This window comes from Vipera ursinii, assembly GCF_947247035.1.
Source record: "Vipera ursinii genome assembly, chromosome: 2".
NCBI lineage: Eukaryota > Metazoa > Chordata > Lepidosauria > Squamata > Viperidae > Vipera > Vipera ursinii.
This window is the reverse complement of record NC_139513.1, coordinates 177,508,025-177,530,418: the sequence shown is the minus strand read 5'-3', so window position 1 is coordinate 177,530,418 and position 22,394 is coordinate 177,508,025. Positions and strand designations below refer to the sequence as shown.

At 38.5% G+C, this 22,394-nt stretch overlaps 1 protein-coding gene across 1 annotated transcript in view; it reads right to left on the bottom strand.

The window, feature by feature from the left end:
• NFIX (nuclear factor I X) overlaps positions 1-22,394 on the bottom strand; it is a 261,782-nt gene that overhangs the window by 74,266 nt on the left and 165,122 nt on the right. The window lies entirely within an intron of this gene.

Sequence of the window (22,394 nt, the reverse complement as noted above, 5' to 3'; positions counted from 1 at the left end):
AAGACAGCTATCATGTCACCTCTAATTCTTTTCCTTAGGCTAGACATACTTAGTTCTCTTAACTGTTCCTTGTACCATTTATCCTACAAATCCCTTATCATATTTATTGCTCTTCTCTGTGCTCTTTTTTTCTGTGTAATTGTGATCAGAATTGGATGCAGCATTCCAGATTCACCTCACTAGTGCAAGATAAAGTGGTACTATCACTTCTTGTGATCTTGGTGCTATCCCTGTATTGGCTTTTTTGGAAGCTGCAGCACACTGCTGGCTCATACTTAAGTGGTGTTCTACTAGGACATCTAGATTCCCCTCACAGCTACTACTGTTGAGCCAGGTACCACCTATTCTTTAACTATACATTTGACTTTTCCTGCTTCGATGCTGTACCTTACTTTTCTCACCAGTGAACTGCATTTTGTTAGCTAGAGCCCAATATTCAACTCTATGAGGTCCTTCTGAATCTTGAGTCTATCCTCCTAAGTGTTAGTAATTTCCCCCAACTTGGTGTAGTCTGCAAATTTGATGAACTGTCCTTCTATCTCTTCATCTAGATCAGAGGTCCCCAACTTTTGGGCACCAGGGACCAGTTCCATGGAGAGAGATTTTTCCACGGATTGGAGGGTGCATGGTTTTGTGTGCTGCCTAGATCCCACAGATGGGGCTTTGCTTGTTTGTGTGGACCTGTATGTTTGTTTGTTTAGTATGTATGTATGTATGTATGTATGTATGTATGTATGTATTTATAATGAGACTTGTATGCCGCCCTATCTCCCGAAGGACTCAGGGCAGCTAACAACAATAAAATACAAATAAATACAAATATTAAAAAAGAATTAAATTGTTGTTGGCATGCCGTGGCCCGGTACTGGTTCATGGACCTGGGGGGGGGGGTTGGGGACTCCTGATCTAGAACATTTATGAAGATGTTGAAGAGCACTGGGCATACTACAGAACCTTGAGGCACCCCACTGCATGCTTCCCCCAATGTGGATGTATTTCCATGGAGGACCACACACTGGGTGTAGTTGGTCAGCCAACTAAGAATCCCAATGGTGCTGCTACTGTTTATCCCACACTGTTCTATATTACCAAGAAGTAGGTTGTGGTCTACTTTATCAAGTGCCTTACTGAAGTCTTAAGTATATTATATCCACAGCCTTTCTCTGATCCACTAATTTAGTCACTTTTTCAATGAAGGCAGTAAGTTTGTCTGGCATGATCTGTTTTCAGAAAACCCATGCTGGCTTCTGGTAATTACTTTGTTCATTTCTAGATCCTCATAATCTGCTGCTTGATTATCTTTTCCAGAATTTTCCCAAGTATTTCCCAAAGAAATTTGGGAAACATTTGATTGCCATTATTAAACACAGATTCTTGACATTCTGTTGTAAAATACAGAGATGTAAAACAATTTTTCCCCATATTTTAGCCTTGCAAGTTTATAATATGGGAGTCAAGAAGGAATACTCTCCCATAAACATATATTTACTAGGACATCCCTAGAATTATTGATATTATTTTTACTTCCATTGAAAATAACAGAAAAGCTTAGTAGATATGGCATTTTGCTTTATTTATTATATACCATATGGAATAATACATTTTTGTTCAAACAATCTTGTGTTAAAAGATATAAACAAAATTACTGATCTTTTGCCTGTAATGCATATAATATCCCCAAATCCATCTCTTGAAGCAGGCCATCTTACCTGCTTGTCAATCTTGCCCTGCAATTATTTTTGGCCTATGGGGCTGTTCCAGCTTTCATATTATGAGCACACTGTGTAATCTGTAAGGCTAGTATTAATACTATGAGCAAATTAGATATTTTGATTTCTTGTGCTGACAACACCAGATTTAAATGAGGCATACATTATCATGACTTTTTCTTGGACAAGACTTAGAACTTTATAGGAAATAAAATTCTGATTTATGGCAGATTTCACTGGACAAATAAAAATCTGGATGCCATATAGCTGAAGGATCAGCTTGTAATCCATTTCAAAGTATAAAAGGGTAAACAGAAATATTTTTATGGCAAATGGATGCAACCCACTAAAGACAATCTTATTAAAGATTGAAAGCCAAATTATATGTGAAAAAGTTTAAGAATTGAAATCCTGGTTGTTTAATTTGTAACATCAAAAAAGAGAGAATTGCAGAGTTGGAAATGGGTATTTTAATTTTCTCTACCTTTCTTAATTAAAAAAGTGTCTTCTCTGTTATCTCTCAAGGCTGTTATGTGATGCTGCTCAGAGTCACTTCTCGTGAGGTGTGTGGCTATATAAATTTAATGAATATATAAATATCATACCAATATTGCAGTTCAATATAAAGTGGTAGTCCTTTTACCTCTTATAACCATAAATAAACCTATAGTACAGGAAGTCTTGATTCACTCCTCCACCAAGTTTATCCCAAGGTTTGCCAGATGTAGTGACTTAGGAAATAATCTGAATGTCCCATCAAACAATAATGGGTACACTGCATATTTTCCATTGTGCCAAGTCCCAGGTTCTTCCTATAATGTTGGAAAGTTTTGTGCAACTGGAAGATATGCAATGCATGCTAAATAGCAGGGAAAATAAGCTGAACTATTTAGATCTATAAAAATTAATTAAAAGAAGGAAAAGATGTTGATTACTTCCTTCCTCCACAATGAAAGTCAAGATAAAAAGCAGGAAGACAGGATTTTAATTATTGTACTGAAATAAAGCAAAATGTTAGGCTCCAATCCTATACCTACTTCCATTAAACCTACTGGAACTTATTTCTATATAGGTGCATATAAGATACAGTAGACTTCACTCTACTCAAAGTGCAATGTAATAATTATATATGCTGTCTTTGGTATTTGAAACAAATAATAAATCTTCCTAGTGCTATCAGATCAGAGATGTAAGTATCCAGATGGCTGATAGATGGAAGCAAGAGCTAATATTTCTGTATCTTTGTTATCACCTACTGGTCATCTAGATTTTTAGAACCCCATCTGATAGCCCTACTATGTTCTCCAAGTCCATATGTACAACTGGGTAGATAACTGAATCTTACTTACTTCCTTATCCACGATATTGGCTTGTTCAGGTATCTAAGGCAAGCAGCACATGGTATTTAGAATTCTGTCCTTGTCAAATGTGAACAACCAGGCCCATACATACAGAGTTTGAGCTAACTACTTTATTATGTTCTGACTATAATGTAGGAATTTCCCCAGTCTGGCAGCCTATTCTTCGGAACAATTAGATAAGGCTCCAAGGAACTTCATATGGGTTGGACATAGCACTTTTGTAGTTGCCTGGTGACTCCAGGCTAGCTCTGTGCTTGATTCTCTCCTCCCTGCCAGGCTGGGTGCTTCCCAACAGTCCTCCAGCAGATGTGAACATCTGAGAATTTAGGAGATAGAGATGGTGGTGGGATAGAGAACTGGCACCATATCTCCCAGCATCTTTGGTTTGAAGCAGTCACTTCATTCTGCCTAATGGCTTTTTTAAAATCCTGATTTTGTGAGTAAGCCACAATACCTGGGCATAAAACCAGCCTGTATGTGATGGTAGCAAACTCATTCCTTTAATAGCAGGCCTCCATGAATCAAGTAAAAGGGAGGGGGAGAAAATCCAATTTAAAGAACAATTTGGTTTATGCTACCTTTTGTTCCTTTTCATACTATCTGAGCAGTTTGTTCTCTCTGTTCTCTGATTCTCCCCACAATCCCACCCAGGTTCAGATACAAGTTTGGCTAGGAGAAAATCTTGAGCTGTTACAATCCACAAGCAATGAACAGTTCCTAACATCAACTGGTCAGTTTTACACACATTCTTCTGCCTCCATACCCACTTCACATGTATCTGGAATTCATTTAATATGAAGGCAGCCATTTCATAAAACAGACATGATTTGGATTCAGGATAGCTTTAAGAAAAAGTCAATGTTTTATTTTACAAAATGATGGCAGACAGGTGAATGGTGTATATCCCCTCTAATTGCAGACGAAAAAGGATTACTTCTGTGCTCTCAGAATAATCACCTGCAAATATGGAAGCAACTCCATTATTTCCTCCAGCTTCCTTTGCTACCTTTACCACACTGAAGTGATTCTGCACTCATAAAACCTGTAGTGTCGTTTGGCAGCTTTTTCTTTAATTGCATAAAGTTCCTCAAGGCCATAAAGGTAAAGATAAAGGTTCCCCCGCACATGCGTGCTAGTCGTTTCCAACTCTAGGGACTGGTGCTCATCTCCGTTTCAAAGCCGAAGAGCCAGCGCTTGTCCGAGGATGTCTCCGTGGTCATGTGGCCGGCATGATTAGATGCCAAAGGTGCACGGAACGCTGTTACCTTCCCACCGTAGTGGTCCCTATCTTTCTACTTGCATTTTTACATGCTTTCGAACTGCTAGGTTGGCAGAAGCTGGGACGAGTAACAGGCGCTCACTCTGTTACGCGGCACTCGGGACTCAACCCGCCAAACTGCCGACCATCTGATCGACAAGCTCAGCGTCCTAACCCACTGAGCCACCACGTGTATACTGCTTTTAAATCATTTAAAATGTGTATCATTGGTGGAGATTCTCTGTGTTATCCAGTTGAGAAGTCTTAATGACCTTTTACAATATTAGGTAAAACAGTATGTATTAGCCTTTAAATTGTACTGTTATAAGAATTTTATTAAAAAAATGTACAATATTTCTCTAATCCAAACAAGGCCATATTATGGCTTAAATATGGCTTTTCCTGAAGTATTATCATCTAATAACTCTCAGACCTGAAAAGATTCTAAACATTGAACAGTGCTTGTCCAACCCAATGTCCCTCTGCTGAAATATCCTTCAAGCATATTAATGTGGTAAATTTGGAAGACAAGTGCTTGACTATAATAAATATGTGCGTGCCTATGTCTAAACTATGTCTAGTCTAATGAAGAAAAGGACAAGGAGCGACATGATAGCAGTCTTCCAATATCTAAGGGGTTGCCATGAAGAAGAGGGGGTCAATCTATTGTCCAAAGCACCTGAGGATAGGACAAGAAGTAACAGATGGAAACTTATCAAAGAGAGATCCAACCTAGAACTAAGGAAAATGTCCTGACAATAAGAACAATTAATCAGCATGACTTCTGTGTTACATGGATAAATATTACCAAGCAACCTTTTATGATTCTGTAAGCATCAAAAAGTTTAAGAAATGCTTTGAGTACTATATACAGTATATGGTATATGTTTATAATACTGTATATATAAAAATGGTATACAGGGTTGGAAAGATGGGAAAGAATTTTCTGATAAAGACAACATCCTAGCAATGACTTTGCACAACTCTATACATGTGCATACTCAAAATATTGTGTACAAGATTAGGTTGTGTCACTGAAAAGAAATGCCAGAAAAATAACCAAAATAATTAACAGGATGGAGCAACTACAGGTAGTTCTCAACTTATATCCATTTCTTTAATGATGGTTCAAAGTTATGATGGACTTGCTTTATGATCTGTACTTGCAGTTATAACCATCGTACCACCCTCATGGTAACATGATCAGTTTAGTTGCTTGGTAACCAGCCTGCATTTGACTAGTTGCAGCATCCTGTAGTCACTTGATTATGATTGACAACTATTTTTGTCAAATAGTTTCTGGCAAAAAACATTCATTTGAAAAGCTGAAATTGCTTAATGACCATGTGATTTCCTTAACAAGCATGTGATTAGGTTAATGACCACAGTGATTTGCTTTGCATCCACATTATAAATGATTACAAAATTGTCATCATAAGTTGAGGATTACCTACACCTTATGAGGAAAAGTTTTAAGATTTGGGTCTTCTTATCCCAAATATCAGAAAAGATCTCTATGTGTATTATGTAGTAGGGGGATGTAACAAAGGTTCATAGTGTCTGCATAATATGGGGAAAGTAGGGAGTCAGAACGTATTAGTCCATAACACTAGAATTCATGAGATCATCTAAACTTGATATTGTGATATTTAAATGAGATCAAATAAAACATTTATAGAGCAAAATGAAACTATAAAACATATTAGTAAAATGTATCATTTTGATAGCTTTAAAAATGGATTTGCAGATGAATGGAGGGATATGGCTAATGGTAGCCACTTATCATAACTATATATTATGTCTTTTATCAGTAGCTTTAAATAGAGGTACTAATTTGCCTGGAATATTTGTATACATGTCCTTTTTGGGGTTCAGCAATGATTGCCTATATTTTTAAAGTAGGAAAAATAATTTGAAGATGTAATGTATCAGATAAGGGACTGATATTCAGAAATAGGCAACATATTCAAAATCATCTAATATAAATTACTATATAAGCAATATTTTATAATATTTTATGTCTAATGAGGATTCTAATCAGTGAAAATTAGGGTTATCTTAGAAAAATGAATTCAAAATCAGGATGTTTGGATTCGTTTCCCTAATTCTTCTTATACTTGCTAGGGTTTCCAGCTTCCTGTCATATCTATTTGGAGAAAAACAGAATTCTGGCACATGGCACTTCTCCTGTTCTGAACATGCCAAAATCCCCTCTTCAACATAATCTCTTGAAGGAATTCTATGCTAAAGAATAAAGAGACAGTCTATACTAAACAAGTACGTCTCCTAGAATTCAATATGGAATCACTTCTTTTGCTAATTGGAAGATTAAGACCCTTGCTTAATAAAAAATGTATTTTTCTGAAAGTGGAATGTTAAAATACAGGTCATATTTCAATCCAAATGGAGGATAAGACTCATAGAGGCCCTTGGCAGAGTCTGTGAAATATGTTTTGTACAAGACTTATCTGAGTCTCCTGTCAAAATCCAGGTAACCACTAGATGGTAGCAAAGAGTCAGAGACAATTTGTGACTCTTTCCTATTATTTAGTAGTTTTCTGGATTTCTGCAGCCCAGGTATGGTAGCCCTAATAAAAACATCAATTTCCACAAATCCATTAGAAGGAAAAGAACATCTGAAATAAAATGCCAGAAGGCATTTTGATTGGTTGGCTAACATAAATGTTTCAGCCCTATCCAACAGTGCTTTAGGATCACCTGTCTCATGCTGCTTGTCCTAACTTAGTGTAGGTCACTAGCTGCAGAACTCAGGTTAGCTACATCAACAGTGCCATACAAGGTTACCTTTATCAGCATCAAAGAAAAGCAGAAAGAAGAAAGGAAATATGCCTCCTGCTCTGCAACAGCTGGGGAAGAATGAGGAAATATTTCAGACTTAGTTCTCCCCTACCCCCCTCCTTCTCTTTTCCCTTCTTTTCCACAGTTGGCTAAGGCATACTGTTCCCTTCCAGCCTTGCAACTGTTGGCAGCCATTTTAAAACTTGGCAGCCATTTTAGTGCTGGCGGCTAAGTGCGTCCCACAATGCCGGCAGCAAGCAACTGACACACAGACAGAGGAGTATGGTATTGCTTATCCCAGGGATAGATGGAAGATAAATTCTTAAGCACTGTAAATGAGAGAAGCTTGCTTCAGAATTAATATATCATCACTTTTGTTTTTTCTTTCTAGTTTAAAAATGCTGCCACAGCTGATAGCCAGCTGAAGGAGACAGATAGAAAAAAAATGGGCAAAATGCACTTAAGAGAACCCTGATGCATTTGGTCAGATTCATGCATCATAACTGCTTTCATTAATGCTAAGGAATAATCTAAAAGCAACATCAATAAATAGTAGCAAATTAAAAGCACACATCGAAGAAATGTGCGACCACTTTTCTATGAGGCATCTCAAGGCAGGATGACAAAGGCATTGCTCTTAGTGGGAACAGTGAGACAGAAAGTTCTGCATAGGACTTGGAGAAGGACACAAGAAAAGAATTCTTTCAGACAGCAAGGCATTTGATGACTTTTAAAGTGATGAACACAGGGCTTTTTTTCTCATAGCATGCTCAGAACGGAGTTCCGGCACCTTTTTTGGATGGAACCTTGTAGGATAGGCAAGGTGCGTTGTATGATATGTGTGAGTTCCGGCACCTTTTTCTTTTACAAAAAAAGCACTGGATGAACAGTATTCAGAGTTAAACTCAGGAACAACCAGTCAGCAGCATGTCACCTTAAGGGTTAGTTTAATGTGGTCCTAGAGATTATTGAAACAGCTGGTCCTAGCTATGCTTGTGTTGCAGGATAGATATCAGTCACAACAGGACACAGTGGCCCTCTCAAAGCTGGTATTAATCCGTATTCCAATTACAGACTTGCAGTGCAGTCTCATTTAAATAAGCTGTCCATCTGATTTGATTGACTGACACTTCCAATCAACATCTCCTTAGCTAAATGGAATTTTTTTGTATTCATCCAAAAGTTGTGGTCTTTATCCAGCCTATTGTTGACTGCACATCAAAAGACTAAAAAGGTTTTTTGGCCCGTGAGGGAAGTAGAAGTGATATAGAATTAAGCTTTCTATGCATCCTGATGGTCCCAAATTTCAAATCCTCATAGATTAGAACATCCCTTAACAGCCTTTTATAAACAATAAACTACAATACAAACTAGATCATGAGAACTGATGATTAACACTGATAATGTTACCTAGTTTGGGCAATAAAACTAATGCAAGAAAGCAACTAAGCTCAGAGAGCACCAAGGCCTCCTCATGACGGCAGATTTCTTGAATGGCATTTTTGTCCAGAGCTAGTCTATTGAAAATCAGCTTAATTAAAAAAAACCTAAGTATGTTCAACTAGAATATTTATCCAGATGAAGACTAGAAATTAACTGACAGCTACTTAGATCAAATGTGAATGAAAGCAGCAGACTTTAACCACCATTGCTATGCTGATAACACACATCTACTAAGACAGGCTTTATATCACTACAAATAGTGGCCATGCAGTACTAAAAACACAACTAGGAAGAGAGGGTACCGTAAGACATCAAAATAGTATGTCCAAACTACTGCATTGTTACATGAATTTACTATTTAATATAAATAAAATGCTTAGAAGTTTAAAGAAATGTCCAAAGCCAAAAAAAAGTTTCCTTTTTCTCAGTATTTTGATGGCCATTAGGTAGATTATGGGAACCTAGGAACAAGTTTCCAAATTAGGGATGGGCTCTGTATGCAATTCTTATAATTCTATAAGAAAATGGGTCTGCAAGTAATGTCTTTTAAAATGAAATATTAAATTCAGGCAATAGTCTAAAATAGAATGGAGCAGACTTTTCAGAAATACCCTGGGTATTTTTCAAGTAATACTGTGACTATGATGTAGCATTTCTGGGTAAAGTACGTAGCTCAGGTTTAATATACACTATGTAGAATAAAGACTGAGGGTTAAAATATAGTTTGACAATGGCTTAACAATATATTCCAATTCAGGGTTTCTCATTGAGAGGGAATTGAAAATCACTTGCCACTTCTTTGGTCAAAATCTCCATAAAATTAAATTTAGTCCAGAAATGCCCACAAGGACTATATTAGGATTGCTGTCTTGGAATGACCAGACAAACTATTCTTTTTCAGGTTCAAAATACACCATCAACATCATCATAACACTCAGAGTCCCCATAATCTTTTGTGGGTTTCTACAATTCAAAGTCTTCCATCTGCACTCCACTTTGCCCCCATCTGACATGAAAGAAGACAAATCCCTTTGCCTTTGATGGTTTTTCTGGCAATTGGGTTGTTGTTTGTGCATGTACATGTGTGTGTGCATGTATATGTATGTGCATGCCATGACTTCCTCAAACTGGTTTAAGAGTCTTTTCCCCAAAGCTGTGATCTCCTAGCCTCAGAGGTACTTTTATCTAACAAAATAAAGCCTTATCAGGAGGCAGCAGCTGAACAAATGAACAAACCCATTGCCCCTGCAGAAGAAACACTTTGCTGAGCTCTTTATCTATCCCTCACAGGCCTGGTAAATCTCCTCTGCCCAAGCAATAGGCAGGGAAGGAGAAAGGGGCAATCTCACCCAGTCCACAGGCAGTTGCCCCTTCTTTAATATCATTACAGAAAGATATAGAAAAGTGGCCATGGTTGCCATTTTAGGCAAAGGTTACTATCTGGGGACTCTTCGTTTAAAAGTACACACATGCACTATATTGTGCTTCATGTTTGATTTTCAACAAGATGCATTTCCAAAAACTGAAGAAAAAAACTTAACTGAGGGTACTGAAAGAGACTGAAGTCAGCGGGTAAGAATCAGCCTAGAAACACTCTTCAGGGTATTTTAGAACTTGATTCATGACTGTTGGATACTCAATATCCCTTTGCAGTAAAATAGAGGAAAGAAAGAAAGAAGGAAGGAAGGAAGGAAGGAAGGAAGGAAGGAAGGAAGGAAGGAAGGAAGGAAGGAGAGAGAAAACAACTCTAGAATGGAAGGCAAGGTTGAAGTCAAATATGTAATGTATTGGCCTTTTGTATATGTTGAAAGTGTTTGCTCTGGTTGCACTGCTTGCTACTTGCTTGCATTCAATTACTAAGTGCTAGTTCACGTGTATGTTGTAACGGTTGCTAGCCAGCCCAGACTGGTTGTCTCCAGCCAGCTAAGTAGGTCTTTGGGCGGGAAACCTATGCTTCAAACCTATTGGTTGCCGCCTATCCGCCAATTGCGCAGCAGCTCCCTTGTTGCTTCTGTTCTGTTTGACCTTCAATGAAGCATGTTGCTGTTTTGAACATTCCGTGTAGCTCAATGCCTGCAAAGAACCGGCTACACAACAAAATATTTCATTTTCATTTTCCAAAGCTATTGCTAAAATGGAAGGCTCAGGAACTATGTCTAATAGCTGGTGGTTTTTTTTTAGGGTACTAAATTTCTTTTGCCTGTGTTATTGCTTTTTGATTCATATCTGGCACTGAATGCACAACAGTCAAATGGTGAAGTTATCTCAGAGTGTACAACTGGCTTAAAATGAATAAAGGAGGGAAGGAATTGGAGTAAATGGGGCAGTTGACAAGATCCTGATCTGGCAGCAACTTAAATGGGAGAATCTTTAGGCTACAACCAGGAAATTCTTTTGAAGAGGAGTGGGAAGAACAAGCAGAAGATTGTTTTCTTCTTCTGCAAGATGTTCTTTTAAGCATGAGGTTCTGACATTCTTCTATATGACATCACTTCAGGTATTATATTCCCCCTTTAACCTTCTCCAGACTAAACATTTCTTTAGTCTCAAAAGTTACTCTGATTATTTGCACTTCTATTCTGTGTTCTTGTTCCATTTTGTCTGAATGTATCCTAATGTAGTGCCAAGAACTAAACAATACTTGAAATGGGATTTGACTAACACAGAATAAAATGAAACAATTATTTCTCATAATTTGGAAAGTATACTTTTCTGGACGCATTTTGAAACCTAAAATTACATTTACCTTTTTTTGAAGCTCCTTCATAGAACTGACTTGTACTTGGATTGCATTGAATGAATATTTGAAGAACTTTTTTGATGAGTAACATCATCAAACAAGATATCCCCTATTTCATTCAACAACTTTGGTTAACTTATCAACACATTTTTAAATTTTCTAGGAAACTAATTGTTTTACCCAATTTTATGTAATTTACACATTTGATAACCATCCCTACCTCCTCTTCATACAAGTCATTAATAAAAATCTTGAGGAATATAGAACTCAGAACTGAAACTTTTGGTGTCCCACCTAATACTGCATTCTAATTGATGATGAATTTCTCTGATTATAATTTTAAAACCAGATATGAATATATTTAATTTTGATTAAACCTTTTGATTCAAGATTGACTCAGCCTTCCATCCTTCCGAGGTAGGTAAAATAAGGACCCAGATTGTTGGGGGCAATAAGCTGACTTTGTAATAATGCCGCTTGGGGGGGGCGAAAGCCCTAATAAGCAGACATATACATAGAATGAAGGCTACTGCTAAGCACATTTGATTTGTCCTTAGATTGTAAGCCGCCCTGAGTCTTCGGAGAAGGGCGGGATATAAATGGGATTAAAAAAAATGCCATCCATCCTACACTTTATTAGATCATTAATTAACATACAGTGGGGCACAGTGTTAGTTTTACTGAAGTAAAGCCAGTGCTTTTTTTGTAAAAGAAAAAGGTGCCGGAACTCACACGTCATACAACCCGCCTTGCCTACCCTACAAGGTTCCATCTAAAAAAGGTGCCGGAACTCCGTTCTGAGCGTTCTATGACAAAAAAAAGCTATAGCATTCCCATAATTTATTTAAAAAGTTACTCTTATCAAAAATGAGATAAAGGCTTCTCTATTTTTGACATATCTGTGTTTGGCTAATAATATTGTTTTCAAAGTGATTACAAATGAATCTTTATTATTTACTCTAGAGCAGGGGTGTCAAACTGCCGGCCCGTAGGCCGGACGCGTCACGGAGAAACTGCACCCATCCCATTGCTGGCAATGGGAAAAAAGTTCTGATATGTCGCACGACATCACGTGACGTCACGAGTTTGACATGTCTGCTCTAGAGCCTTTCCATATAGTGATGTTAGACTTACTGTTCTATAGTTCCCTCAATCTTCCCTTTTCCTGTTTTTGAAGACAAAAGAAAATTTGATTGTTTTTATTATGCTATTTGGTTGTTTGGGTTTATTGTTTGTCTTTCTGTTGTATGCTACAGAGTCATATTGTTTTAGTTGGTCTTATAAATTTAGTAAATTAAACTGAACCTGAACTTGAACTAAACTAAACTAAACAACTAAACTGAACTAATCAGGCAGGCATCTTATCCTTTCCTGGGATTTTCCAGTGGCTAATGTATAATTTGGCCAAGCCATCAACAAATTCTTTCAGCATATAGGATGTGATTCATCTGGTTCTGGATATTTTTTTTTCAAGGGAAATGAGAAATATACTGATAATTGCAGAGAAACAGGCTGGCAACACAGCATCCTCCACGTAAACAGAAACATTGTCAGTTTCAGCCTTTAATCTTACCCCTTCAACCTGTTGTTTAAAAGAGATCTTACAATAACTTTGTATCAGAAAACTGTGAACCATAATAGGAATTAAATGTTGCTCTTTTATCCATTACCATTTGCCATCTTTATTGAGAACCTGATATGCTACTTCTTTTCTCTTCCATTTCTTTTCAACACATCTGAAGAAGGGCCCAAGAAAAAGATGTTTAGCAAGGTCTTAATCCTTTTGGCAAATTCAGCTCATTTTAATTTTTACCTTTCTGGATACTTTTACCTTTCTTGATACTATATTTAGAATTCTGAGCAATATGCATATACTCTTTGTTTGTGATCAGCTTCATTTTCAATTTCTGTTTAAAATGTTCCTTATTAATATCACCTTACGTGATAAATGTCTAGTTTGGGATGGTACCCAATCAAAGACAAACACTGACACATTGATATCCACCCTCCCAAATTTCCATCTAGCAAGAAACGTGCTGAAATTCAGGGCCCTGTTCAAGGAGAAAATAAATAATTAACTTAGTTAAATTGTACCAATTTCAGTTTGAATTCTATTTGTATGTATCAAGCTCTTTGTGCCTGGCAAACTGAGGAAACAAGGATCATTTTGATTTCTGGAATGATCTTTATTTCTAGTAGGGCAATATAACAGAACCTTGAAAGCCTTCCAAAACATCTCTCCAGATCAATTTTTTCTTGGAGTAATTAAAAAATGATTACTCTGAGCCTCTTCTAAGGCTTTTACCTTCTCATCTCATGGGGTAAGGAATCTTCTGCAACAATTCTGCTTTCTTTTCCCATTTTCCCCAGACAAATGAGATAGTAATAATAGTAATAATAGTAATAGTAATAATAATAATAATAATAATAATAATAATAATAATAATAATAATAATAATAATAATAAGAAGAAGAAGAAGAAGAAGAAGAAGAAGAAGAAGAAGAAGAAGAAGAAGAAGAAGAAGAAGAAGAAGAAGAAGAAGAAGAAGTTGGAAGGGACCTTGGAGGTCATCTAGTCCAACCCCCTGCTCAGGCAGGAAACCCTATACCATTTCAGGCAAGTGGCTGTCCAGTCTCTTCTTAAAAACTTCCAGTGTTGGAGCATTCACCACTTCTGGAGGCGGGTCATTCCACTGGTTAATTGCTCTAACTGTCAGGAAGTTTCTCCTTAATTCTAGGTTGCTTTTCTCTTTGCCTAGTTTCCATCCATTGCTTCTTGTCCTGCTTTCAAGTGCTTTGGGAGAGAAAGTTGTCTGCTAGGTTTGTCAGGAATCTGTTTGATCTTCCACTTGGTGCAGAGTTTGTCTTCCATTCTATCAGTTTGTGATTGCTTCTATACTTTGCTTTCTTAATATTTCCTTTCCCCCAACAAACTCTTTTTATACCCCTTGATTTGCTTTGATGGTTTTCTCAAGAAATTTCTTATTGAAACTTTCCTATGTGCAAGACCACGTAGTTAGAGCTCACCGTGATTTCAAAATTTATGCAATATTTATTAAGTTCTATATTTCTGAGATGATGATGATGATGATGATGATGATGATCATCATCATCATCATCATCTCTATTTTTCTACACGTATATTGTTGGGAGATTCCCTGGTAGAGGTTCTAGAAATTCCCAGAGGATGTCAAGAAATTTATCTTGACTGAGGCAATCTTTCATAATTTTCTTTCACTAGAATAGTCTTGAAAAATATGTTTATCAAAGTAATTTTAAAATATCCCCTACCTGTTTTGTAGCACTGAATTTATCCAAATCATTTTTACAGCTCCTTGTGAATGAAACACATCCTGTTTTAGCAGTGTATCATATAGATCAGCAATTTTCAAACAGGGGTGGCATGGGTTTCTAAGGAGCAAAGAGGTTCACTCAAACACTGACAGTTATCTATCACTAGACCTTTACTTCTTGAATGGGGTTCTAGAACAATCTTAAAAAAATTAAAAATTCCTGATGCAGATGAGGCAGATAATGGTCCCCAAAATCAAATTTGTGCAAACAGCACAATCATCTGACCCACAGACCTTTAAAAGCCACATTAATTGTTCTTTGTAATAACATTTGTTCCCACATGCATTAGCCAGAAAAGATAATTATCAATGGATTTGAGAACTTCTGGAATTTCTTCTGTTACATCTCTACTCTTGCTCTTGGCAGATAGCTAATTTTATGAAGCAATGGTCCAGTGAGCCCATTTGTTTCAGTTCCTGCAGAAGTGAACTTACCACAATACTTTTCTATTCTGGCAGGGCATAACTGCATCCCATCTGCCCTTCAGGTGACATATTCTGCTTCTGTTGTGCAATCTGTTTTTCTTCCCCTGAAAACTTTCTGGGAAGACTTCAAGAGCGTTCCTGACTTTCAGAAATGCAGATTATCCTCTCCCTTGCATACTAGGCTTACTCCTTTGTTTGACTGTCCTTATGGGGAATGTTGTCCTGCAGCAGAACTTGCTGTAACATCTTCTTTCTTGAAGCTCATATCACTGAAGTGTTTCAGACCTTCTGTATGATTTCTTCCCATTCCAGCCATGCTATAAACTTGCACTTGCTTCAAATACATTCCAGACTGTTTTCTGACAAATATGCCACAAGCACCATAGGTTTTAGCTGCACAATTCTATTCATTTGTCTCCACTTTATTTCATGTGATAATACCTCTGGAAAATTCTGGTAACACATGGGAAACTAAATTGTGAATTAAAAATATCTTGATAGAAATATTTCTCTCTTCTACAATTTTTTAAAAATAATTTTTATTGTGTGCACAGCCTTAGCACTTCCCATATATAATATGGAAATAATACTACAGTATTCTATTTTTAAGACTGGTGCAGTTTCAAGAAGAATGAAAAATTATGGATACTAGCCTTCAGCTGCTTAATTCTTTATTTTTCCTTTTAGTTATAACTATTGTATTTGTTTTAAAATGTTCTCCCTACATGAAATTGTGATTTCCCTCACAACAGAAAAATTTCAAATGGCTATATATTTATATTCTCTGAGCTTAATTGAATTTTATTTATTTGTTTTAATGATTTACACTTAACTTTTGATCACATTATCTCCTGGACAGTTCACAACATGAAATCATCTAACTGCTCTTATTCCTCTGGCTGATGACTGAGTTTTCCTTCATTTCTTTTGTCCCAAGATAAGTAATAAGTACACTCCCACATGCACAGTTCCTAAATACTAGCAATCAAATAACACTGTGTAGCCATTCTGTGTTTTCCTATTAAACAGATTTTTATGAAAAGGAAAAAGACAGAGATGGTGGGAAAACACTGTACAGTTACAAATGAAACACAATATTGTCTGGACACTGTTAAAATTTCAATTAGGCAGGATGATTGCACAATAAAAGTCTTGCCCAGAAGCACACTTAGTGCAGATATAATCTGGTTGCAGCTGCTCTCTTTCTCTGGCTAATGGATTGGGCCAGGTTTACCCATTGTTGGGGTGAAGGTGCAAAATTCCAGAGGCTTTTGTTACATTATCCAGGCCTGAAGATCCTCCTCACCGGTATTTCTGAGAACCTTTTGGGGTGGGGGTGGAAGAAGGTTGAGATTCAGAAAGAATTGGGGTTGATTGGAACAACACAGACTCCAAAACATCCTTCAAAAATATCATTTTTCATGATTTCTACTAACAAAATGTATGATATGTACATACCTACACAGCTCATTTCTATACAGAGAACTTCTTGATAAGCATGCAGTATTTACATGCTACATGTATGCACACAGCCAACCTCCACTAAGAAAAGTGCAAAGAATATTGAAAGGGGTGATGCTGAACATACAGCCTAGATTAATGCCATGTTTGTGAATTTTTTTCTCAAGGATACAAGACAGCAGCTTCTTGATTCCCTTCTCATAGAAAATTGCACTCAATGAGCCAGAGTCTCAATAAATCAGGACTGAGTGGCATCCACCCAATTCTAGTACCTCAGTTATGATCAGAGGATATAGAGGAAATAAGATTAGATGCAATATGCTCACTTGCACCCATTTCAGATACAAATTTTTCTATGCAACTTTTCCAAATATAGGCTTCTTTATGCACATTTTGGACATAGGGTCAGGACATTCCTGGTACAGAAATCCATAGTGGATTCATTTTCCATCCTTAATCACATCACATTTGGATCAGCACATTTAGCTCTATGGTACTCCTTTTGCTCATATGGGTTCAATGGATTCAACATTTTAAACAAAATCTGTGTAATACTAAGTTGCTGTAAAATGATAGCTACACAACCAATCAACACACCTCTCTCTGTGCTTTTTAAGTCAAATTTTTCGATTAGATGCAGTAAGATATGGTAAAGGACAGCTACTCATGGGCCTATGATGCTCTATGACAAATTCTGCCTGGCCACCTTTATGGAACCTCACCTCTCCCAGCTGCTTTCGACTGAATAGCCTGCAATGGCACTACTTAATAGACAGCTTTGCCTCACCTGTTCTGCTCTGCTTCTTGAGATCATGCATGGAAAGTAATTGGAAGGCCACCCAGTCATTGGCTGCTGAGCATCTGCCTGCCCCTTCTCTTGCTAAGGCACATATAAAGGGTATGAATAATAATGCAACAGATGAGTAGGATGAGGCCAGGCCCAACAAACCATCCAACCATGACACAACTTGAAACCCTTCCTTGTTACTGTCTAGCAAGCTCAGCTGCCACCCCTCTTCAGTGCTAAAGGTTCTGGCATGTTTTAGAATGAGGAGGACTCTATAATTTTTTTTTCTCCTGTTTTATTTTATTTGCAGATTAATCTAGCAACCTTGCCTTGTCCAGTAAATTTTATGAGAGGGTAGTCTCAGGAGGGAAGGTGACCCCTTCTCATCAAGTGTCTCTGAATCCCACATCCTTCTGATATCAAAGTGAGTCCTCTAGACTATGCTGGTATAATGCCACTGCCTTGCCTAATTTACAGAATTTTATGGGGAATCAAGAAAATACCCTCACTGAATTGAAAGCTTTTTCTGTTTTTCCACTGCTTTTCCTCTTTCTGCTTTTTTTTTCCTTATCACAATAAATCCAGGCATGGTTAGGAATATACAAGAAATAAGGCAGTTAGGGAGTTGTCTCATGGGAAAGAAGATTAAAATGGGTCTTCTTTCACTTTTATTGCATGACGTGAATTTCCAATTTGTCCATTTTATGCCTTGAAGGATATGTCCTTGCCTTCTTTCCGGTGCATTGCTTCACCCAGTTTTTATACTTTCTATAAATGTTCCTCATGTAAGTATGTAAATGCATAAATGAAAGTATTAGTTGACATGAAAGTATTTCATGGTAACTAAAGCAGCTTCTACTTATGCAGTCCCTGTACTGCTCTCTACAATCTACTAATGCAGGAGTGAGCAACTTACATGTCATTTACTGCTTCCATACCATACTTGGGTGCCCTGCAGCCCCTCATTGTGCTACTAGAATTCAACCGGGTGCTTTAACCACCAGCATAGGACTGCACTTAGCCTCTTTTCCCCAGCCAAGGGACACATTCAAGAAAGAAAATACTATTTTAACACACTCAGTTTTGAGCTGCTGATGAGAAGGCAACATCCTGTGCACACAGAAAAAGAATGTTGCCAGGGCATATTTCTGTCTTGATTAGGTCAATGTTAGGTTAGGTCACACACTGTTGATTCTCTCCTAGTATCAGGATCTAAGATTTAAACATTTTAAATATTTTTAAAGTAACATCTAAATCTGGATTTTGAGAAAAACATTCAATGGCTGAAACAGAATAACAAGTCTCTAACTCAAGCACTAATCTTGCAAACTATAAATATAGTACTCTATCAAATTCTTATAACAATGCATCCTATTTTAATCCTATTCTACCCCCCTTGGTTTTACTAACCTTCATTACAAACTTTCTAGAATGCCTTAAACTGTCATCTTATTTTCTATGTTTATCACCTAGGAGTATATACTTGTTGGTGCCAATAAATATTCAGTTTTGGAGTACCTAATTGAAAACATATATTTATTTATTTATTTATTTAATTAAATTTTTATACCGCCCTATTTCCAAAGGACTCAGGGCGGTTTACAGGGCAGCATAAAATACAATATAAAAATAGTATAAAATTAAAATAGATTAAAATAATTAAGCCCAACAATTAAAACAATATTAAAAGCTAAAACCCCTTCAGTCCAGGCCTGATAGATCAATAAAACAGGTTTTCAGGTCCCGGCGAAATGAACGCAGATCGGGGCGGTCCGAAGTTCCACCGGTAAATCATTCCAAAGGGCAGGCGCGCCCACAGAGAATGCCCTCCCCCTGGGGATCACCCGCCGGCACTCCTTAACCGCCGGCACCCTGAGAAGGCCCTCCCTGTGGGAGCGCACAGGACGATGGGAAGTTGATGCCGGCAGCAGGTGTTCCCTTAGATAATCTGGACCCAAGCCACTTAGAGCTTTATAGGTCATTACCAGCACCTTGAATCTCACCCAGAGGGCAACCAGAAGCCAATGCAGCTCACGGAGAAGAGGTGTTACACGGGAGTATCGGGAAACTCCCATAACAACTTGCATGGCTGCATTCTGCACCAGTTGAAGCCTCCGCGTGGTCCTCAAGGGCAGCCCCATGTAGAGAGCGTTGCAGTCGTCTAGCTGGGAGGTCACAAGCGCATGGGTGACTGTGCGTAGGGCATCTCGGTCCAGATAGGGCTGCAACTGGCACACCAGACAAAGCTGGGCAAAAGCCCCCCTGGTCACGGCTCCTATATGGTCTTCAAAATTGAGCCATGAATCCAAGAGGACGCCCAGGTTGCGAGCCCTACCGACGGGAGGTAACACCTCACCCCCCATCATTAATGATGGAACAACCTGGTTAACCCGAGATGCCGGTATGCACAGCCACTCAGTCTTGGCAGGATTGAGACGAAGCCTGTTTCTCCCCATCCAAACCCGGACCGCCTCCAGGCAACAGGACATCACGTCGAGTGCATCACTGGGTTGGTTCGGGGTGGAAAGAAAAAGTTGGGTATCATCAGCGTACTGATGATACCCCACCCCGAAACCACGAATGAGCTTGCCCAGCGGTTTCATGTAGATTTTGAACAGGAGGGGAGAGAGGACCGACCCCTGAGGGACTCTACAAACGAGAGATCTCGGGGTGGACCTCTGCCCTCCCGTCAACACCGACTGCAAGCGGCCCAGGAGGTAGGAGGAGAACCACCGCAAAACAGTGCCTCCCACTCCCAACCCCCTGAGATGCCGCAGTAGGATACCATGGTCGATGGTATCGAAAGCCGCTGAGAGATCTAAAAGGACTAGGACAGAGGAACATCCCCTGTCCCGAGCCCGCCAGAGATCATTCACCAGTGTGACCAATGCCATCTCCGTGCTGTACCCGGGCCTGAAATCCGATTGGTACGGGTCAAGATAATCAGTTTCCTCCAGGAACAGAGGAAGTTGATGCGCCACCACACTCTCAACAACCTTCGCCAAAAAGCAAAAATTGGAGACCGGACGGTAGTTATTTAAAACAGCCGGGTCCAGGGCAAGCTTCTTGAGGAGGGGTCTCACCACTGCCTCCTTCAAGGCGGCAGGGAAGATACCCTCCTGCTGCCTGGAACCAGCCTCATGTCTCCTCCCGAGCCGCATAAACATAGCCAGGATTATGAAGCCCCAGTATAGTAAACTTTTACATTTTTGTCAGATCATACTAGCAATTGTACAAGAGCACCCACTTAGACAGTTGATTATATTTTGTACAATTCCCAGCCTCATCCAAGGACAAGACGTTGGGAATACTGTCCTTCAGTATCAGAGCAAAGCCTGTGAAATGAGCATGCTCATAAGGACTAAGATCCTATCACAACAGTTGTAAAACAAAATAATTATCTTTTGAAGCACCATCACATTATATTTTACCAATATAACACAACATTTGGCACTAAGAAATATCCCTGCTAAGTTACTATCTTTGTCATAAACCAGTTTCTTCTGTTCCTTTGTTTTAATCTGAAATTATCCCTGCTATAGAGGCTTTCTGTTTGGAACATATTTTAAATATTTTTTTTCTTCCTATCTTTTCTAGCCAGACATGACTTAGAATATTTCTAGTACTCTTCTAGGACCAGGGAGATTCAGGTTCAAGTCCATCCTCAGTTGTGGAAGCTCTTTGGGTGACTTTCCCTCCTTAGCCAAACCTATCTTACAGGGGGAAAACAGAGGAAGGATTATTATGCTGAACACTCAGAGAAAAGGCAGGACATAATTCTAACAATTAAATAAACAAGCAGCTTAGGGATACAGTATTCCCATTCGCAATGGCTGAATTAAATCTCTTTTTTCTTGGGCAAGAAACTCTCATAACTGATCATGCCAGCTTAAAGGGCAGCTTAATGATCCATCTGGGCTGAATCGAGTATTAGACCTAAAACTGGTATCCTCATGACTGAATCTAAACCCATACCTCCATATGCATGCAGGCAAATGCTGTCAGTGTTTTTCCAGTGGATGGGAAAGAAACTGAGGAATTGCAGCTGCAAGATTGAGCGAAATCAATTTAAGATTCAGTGCTCTGTGGCCATTGCCATAATATGCTAGAAATTTGGGGATCATAACCCCAAATCACCTAGAAATCACTAAGGTGGAAATCACTGCAGTACAGAACAGATGCATGCCTCTGTTCTAATTCTCTAGTAAAACTGAATTTGGGATCCCCCAGGACTGAAGGCAAGACCGATAAACACTTTGGAGCAGCTGAGCTCACAATTTTGATGCCCAAGCAAGGAAAAATAAGTTCCTTTGCTGGATGGGAAGGAGCCAATAGCAGCAGGGCTCATTCTGGATTCAGGACACAGAAGGGTCATCTGGCAAAAGGCCATCAACTTGGGTTCCCAGTACTGCTTTTCCAAGCTGGCTGCAATACATGCTGCAGAACCATAGAATTATTATCTCTTTGTGCATTGTACAATTCCATGATATTTGTATATTAATACAGCAATTGGGAAGTATATCTAGTCCCATCTACACAGATAAAGACAAGCTAGTATTTACTGTTATTACTGCATTATATTTTTAATCTACATTCTGATCCTATAGAATTAGGAAAACTGTTCTGTAGAAAATCTCAATATTCTTGTTCCACCCCTACCTCTTTTTCTACCAAAATGCCTTGTTCTGGCATGGTAAAAGAGATCTTTTATTAAAAGAAAGCACTGTTTTCAATTTGCTGTTAAAATCCCTTTGCCTATCTTTCTCAGGGCACATAAAGAACAAGAAAAGACAAAAATGCCTGTGTTGGCCCAGTGCCGACTCTTCCACAGCCAAATGAAGCTGCTGGCGCTTTGCATCTACCCAACCGTTCTAGTTGGGACTGTGATGATTTGGAGGCCTCTGATTGACAAGGGGACAGAAAAAAGGAGGAGGGATATGTATACCCCCTAGACAATACTGGCAACGTTCCCTGCCCAGTAACTTCTCCAAAGCTAGAGAAAGACTTCCTGGTCCCCAGCTCAGTCAGGGATTCTGGAGTAAGTGCTGGTCTGGGCC